The 6,000-nt window shown below is 36.9% G+C and overlaps 1 protein-coding gene across 10 annotated transcripts in view; it reads left to right on the top strand.

Annotated features, from left to right (window-relative positions):
- The first annotated feature begins 700 nt into the window (after positions 1 to 700).
- LOC117305120 (MAP kinase-activating death domain protein-like) overlaps positions 701 to 6,000 on the top strand; it is a 90,842-nt gene continuing 85,542 nt past the window's right edge. For 9 of the 10 annotated variants that reach the window (XM_033789883.1, XM_033789882.1, XM_033789886.1 and 6 more), the window contains exon 1: positions 702 to 968. The gene's annotated coding sequence lies outside the window, so the exon portion shown is untranslated. Of the gene's footprint in view, positions 969 to 6,000 lie in introns of all 10 variants that reach the window. The other variant, XM_033789887.1, reaches the window with a different exon arrangement.

Below are 6,000 nucleotides of genomic sequence, written 5' to 3'. Positions count from 1 at the left end.
AAATAGTATTACTCGCGTAGTAGCCGACAGCTATAGCGTTCCTTTTTTTTGACCTTTTTAAATTATTTCTTTTTAAATTATTTCTTGTGACTGAACGTGAAACATTTCAGTTTGTATGCCCCAAAATGTCATAAAATGTGAATCTGAGAACCGTTACTGTCAGAAAAGTCTCTCCGATTGTGAAGTAGGAGGTGTGTATACAGCGTTCACGTAGTAATTCGCTCCTTCGATAATCTCATAACATAAATGTTGCACAGGTTGTTACATAAATTCTCTACATTTGATAAAACAACAATTAAAGGTTAGAAGTAAAAAAAACAAAGGTGTATGTTCCCTTTAATCTGATAAAATTGAGAGGATATTTTTCCAAAGTATAAAAATTATTTTGGCATGCAGTGCTTAATTTTTTGTTGATGGAATATGAAGAAAGTCCCTTATCAAAAAATGATTTTTCTTGTCCATGATGAGTGACGAAAAAAACCATTTTATTTTATTTGATTGGGTTAATCATTGGATTAATAATATGATTTGGTATTCTCTAACAGTCTACTCAGAGACTCATGTACTGCCTCGTTACTGATTATGCAGCAGCTTGATTATACGGGTACTCACTGACTATCGATCTACGCATGCACAACGCACTTAGCATTTTCCCTTTGACGTAGATACGAGTGGGAAGGGCGCTGTGCTGTGTGTACGTGTGCGACTGTCGTACATTCATTACACACACCTACCATCTTGTCGTCATACATGTACATGAATGTATACTATAGTACATACATAGCGTGATGTTGGTATGTACAGTACGTTAATTTTAGGAACTGGCTTCGATTTGACATACGGTGTGTTTGTGCTGTTTTGATCATGACCATTTTATATTAAGCTGGGAATAGCTGCCATTAATCGGAACGTGTACATTGTCATCAGAAGATAAGGACAAGAAATTGTCGGTTTCAACAGAGCCAGAGGTAACTTAATAAATTAATTAAAAACTGTAAAAGAAAAACGAAATCGTAATGTTTAATATTTTTAATCAAGTGCCAGTTTATTTTTTACCCGACACAGATAGATCATGGAGGTAGAAACTACCTCATGGATAGATGAGGAGATGGAACAATCATCATCATGATCGTGATAAAATAATAACAAATATAGTTATAGCCATTTTTATCACTTTGTAAACGGAGGCATGAAATAAAATTAAACACTCCATGTTGGGGCTTACTTTTACTTTCATTCAGTAGAGAAGAATATAATAAAAATGGAGCAAGCAAGGACGTTAGAAATAGGAACTTAAATGGTTTTGGAATAATTTATTTTAGGTTCGATCAGATCAGAGCTAGATTAATTAGAAGTGAACATTCAACATGGACATTGGTTTGTTGGTTACTAAAGCTTTTTTTAAACAATCTTCCATACCACTAGACCCAGTATTAACTGGGGTGCTGTATTATTATTTATAAACTCCTTTGTTTTTGGTCGTACAGTAGAGTTAGACTACGATCGATAATAAATGTTGAAAAAAGGAGTACAGCGCCCAGTTACTGTAATTTTATACTGGGTCTAGCATACCACTAACTTATCTTAATCAAATAAAGCTCTAATCTCACAAATCTTATTGTTATATAATTTATGGCTTTGCATTCCATCCGTGTTGTCACAGTACTAATCTAATAATAGTTCACAGGAAATAATGTAATGAATGTTTATGAGTGCAATGGTGCGAATATGTTCATGACAATGATCATGAGTTGAAAGATGGAATGTTCTATTCAACGAGGCAGAGCCGGGTTGAATGGAACATTCAACCTTTCAACAATTGAAAATATTTGCACTTTTGCACGAGTGAAAAACATTCTTTATTTGTTTAATATATCATCCAAGTAGATGGTGACAAACTATTGTATGTTCGCTTACAAGCACGTCTGATAGCCTACATGGACAGATTGGGTTTATAGCGTGTCATTCCTCGCTGTACGCTATCATCATCTTGGTACTGTACATCTTGGTATAGTACCCTGGTTGCTAATGGGATAGTACCCTGGTTGCTAATGAGACAGAGTACAATACATTACCGTTGGTGTGCCTTTCTAGTAAAACTATGACATATCATGTGACAGGTTTTAAACCAATCACAGTGCAGAATAATTCTAAGGGGTGTATAATAACTAGTTAATAGCCCAGCCCGAAATGTAGGATACAGGTACATGTAGCCTAGCCTCATAAATTGGCCCAATCCACTCTGTAGCGTTGGCCCCAGCACCTTTGATATAAAATTCTTTTCCTCTTTAAAAACAAAATCTAATGCTCTGAAGTTGGAGATAGCCCTACAGCTGGATTTGTTTTGAAAAAAACATGACACGTTTTGGGCTAAAAGCTTTCTCAACGATCTTGGCAACTTGCTAGTTTTCGGAAATGCGCATGGGAAAATAGCAATTGATCGTACTATTATTGGTAAATAGGTTTTTGGAACCTGACCCCCCCAAAACACAAAAGAATTTTATATCCAAGGTGCTGGGGCCAAGGATGGAGTGGATTGAACCAATGACTAGACGTAGCCATGCTATTACTAAATAATGTAATGACTAACCATGGACTATTAACTAGTGAGTAGATTTTTTTGTACAGAATGTAATACAATAATTCATTTGATGAAATCCTGAATACTGGCAAAATAAACCAACATCTGAAGCACTATTTCGCCGGCATATTGTTTATCGTCTTGTCAGACACGTTAATGTTTTAAAATTAACTGTAAAATAAATGGTTCATTCACGTTTTGGTACTGGAAGGCAAGAGGTTTGTATGGACTGTCGGATTGCTTTTATTTTACACAGTAGACTGTGCATTTTGAATGACATGACCTGACACTAATCACACAGGCTACAAATGGGTATTTGCATTGGTCTGATGCATGTAGGTCCGCCGGTGAAAACGCCAAAAAACACCCTTTTTAAGTGGTTATTTGACAACATGAGACACTACTGACAGATTTACATTGTTTGATGTAAATTATGTATCTAGTCTACTTGTGTGAGAAAAAACAAAATGGTTTCTTAACTCCTTCATGTGGCAGGCCAGCACACTGCTTCCATTATTGTACAAACCAATCCATGCATATTAGGGGGCCTACTGTAGGAAGTCCAGGGTCTTTGGCTAAACTGGACTTACTGCATTTTGACTTGATTTCAATGAAGGCTGACATACACCTTGACCTGGACATGCCTGATGTGTCAAGTACACAGGCATGCACACCCTATGAGCTACACTTGTGAACCTTGTTCGGCCATTATGGCTCTACACTAATGGTGACCATGATCAGACTAAACCATAGAGCCATCATGAAAACATCTCAACAAGGTGGGCTAGCACCTAATTGTGCTTCGCTCCATTTCACCTCTATGATTTCACATACAAAGAGAGACGTAGTGTATTTTGCCTCGTATTATCCACAGATTTTGTGAGGTTATTATGTACAGTTTGTTGAATCTGAAACCTTTGTTGAATCTGAAACCTTTGCTATGTTATAATATTCTTTGCTATGTTGTTAAAGGCTGTATACTTGTGGCTCAATGGAAGGTGTTTTAACAATCGGACCATTCCTAGATTCCAGCATACCATGGCAGATTATCAGGCATGGCTTATGGCTAGCTATACTCAATGAGTGCTGATGGACTCATATTTTCTCAAATCATCATCAAAGTGCTAATTGTGACTAAACACTGTTGTCAATGTATGTTTTTTGTGTGCTAACAAACATTGGTGTACAGGGGTAAAAACCAAAGTGAAAACTCTTTATCCTGATGCAAATTTAAGACTACGTACATGTAAATAATTTGCAGTACCCGCTGCTAAAAAAAAGGTTACGAACTGCCTCTATCTTCGTGGTCTAGTTGGTATGACACTGCTCGAGAATTGCAAAGGTTGTGGGTTTGAATCCCATGCGAGTAATATGCCTGTGTTTTTTCACAGAAGTCTGGTTTCAGTAAGAATCGAGTACGTATACAGTGCTAACACATGTTTGGGATTAAAACCAAAATGAATTGTTCTTTATCGCCGTTGCAAATTTAACATCTACTATACAAGTACATGTATTAATAATTGCAAAGGTAAACGATTTCTCCAGAAAAAAAAGTGTGTAATCTGGACTTATGGTTTACAATGATTTTTGTGAAATTAGTAAAAAATTTCATTTAAAACAAAAAACTATTTGAATGTACACATTTTTGCATATGGCTGAAATATCTGTGTATCGGCACTTAATTCACGCTTACACTCGATACGTCAACTTGGAAAGAACCCTGTCAGATTGTGCAAAAAGCATAATGTGCCTTTAAAACATGTTGATTTGTGTGACCCCAGTATATTATGGTCAAGGCAATACATTGTGGATAGCGTGTGCGATGTGCATTGTATATTAATGACATCGCCTTTACTGTCATTTGAAAAAGCTCTTCTAGGTTACAAGATAAATGTCATTTTTGTGAGGATTAGTACTCTTTTCTTAAACTGCGAAACTGCTCCTTTTTTTCTTTTCTTTCAGCTTTGACAATGATGCTAAATAGTAAATACTTTGGAACAATGCTTTTTAGAGTAAACCCTGAGTAAGCGCAGTGCTTTGTTCTGCAACCTTTTCCAGCAGCTTCAAAGATTAAACTCGATCCTGCTCCATTACAAACTGAGCGTATTCCATAAGACATGTAAGAGAGCAAATGTAAGCCCTGTTTGTACATGAACATAAGATGGTGATTTGTGCTTGACAAGGAAGGATAGTTCTAACTGCCCAAGATGTACAAGTAGATGCTACAAACGTCTGTTGTTGTTTTCTGCAATTCTTGTGATGTGTTGAGACCAAGACAATGTTTTGGCAATGCTGACACCCAGCAGCTGAGTAATGCTAACTGTATCAGTAGACTGTAGCTCTTTATAGATGAAGTGGAGGATGATTCTCATTTCTCTTCCTTCTGATGATCATCTCTTCTTGCATTGAAAGTGACATTGCCCATGCTTCAATATTGACCAAGTCTCTTTGCAGGTTACCTCCACATGATTTATTTATATCTAGATTTTTGATAGTGACGAGGAGGGTAGAATCATGGATGAGTTTATAAGTGAACACTGCTCAAGATATGAAGCCAGGTCATTAATAAACATGAGGCAAAGTATACTCCCCTGGGGGACTTTAGCATCTGCTTTGCTGATAATCTTTAAGAGTTCATGTACGGGTTATTCATGGGTTCTCAGATCATCTTTTAAATCAGTTTGCTGACTCTTTTGATTTGGGCGTAATCAACAAAATCTCAGGCAAAAGACTCTTGTAAATCAAATAATACATTCCCTGTAAACGCAAAAAGTTTGTCCCAACAAAGTAAAGAATGTGTTTAAACCTCCACTTATATACTAAGTGAAACAAAGTCATTTGGATGATCGCATTGGTGCGACTTGTTATGCTGACGTGAACCTTTGACGAACAGCGCCCTTGTGCCATTTTCAACGCCTCTGATCTCGTGATACATTTTGTAGAGCCCATAAAATTAGCAAGTTCACATAAAATTTATTTTACTATACCTACATGTAAGTCGGCCCGCCCTCATAGACCTACACTTATACAAATATAGACCTACATCATACATGTACAATGTATACCTGGGTACTTCTCTTGTCTGGCATCTTTGAGCTCAGGAAAGCATGGATTGCCACCACTTTTTCATGTGTACTTTTTTATGTGTATGGGGGGATCTTGTTGGCGCGTCATGTCATGCATGTTATTCAGGACCTAACCTTGGCAAACAGTGCCCTCATGTCTTTTTCTCGGCCTCATACATTTGTAACTCCCATAGATCCCATGAAACAAAGAAGTTCACATGTTACAGCCCTAAAACAATTTTAAGTGAAAATCGGGTGTGATTTTGTTAAATTTTACCGCTTCTTGCATTTTCTTATAGCTTCTCCAATACCTCGCGCGAACATTAAACATTTTTAATGACAACCAACCCTTGT

This window comes from Asterias rubens, chromosome 22 (genome assembly GCF_902459465.1).
Source record: "Asterias rubens chromosome 22, eAstRub1.3, whole genome shotgun sequence".
Lineage (NCBI taxonomy): Eukaryota > Metazoa > Echinodermata > Asteroidea > Forcipulatida > Asteriidae > Asterias > Asterias rubens.
This window is presented reverse-complemented; position numbering and strand designations above follow the sequence as displayed.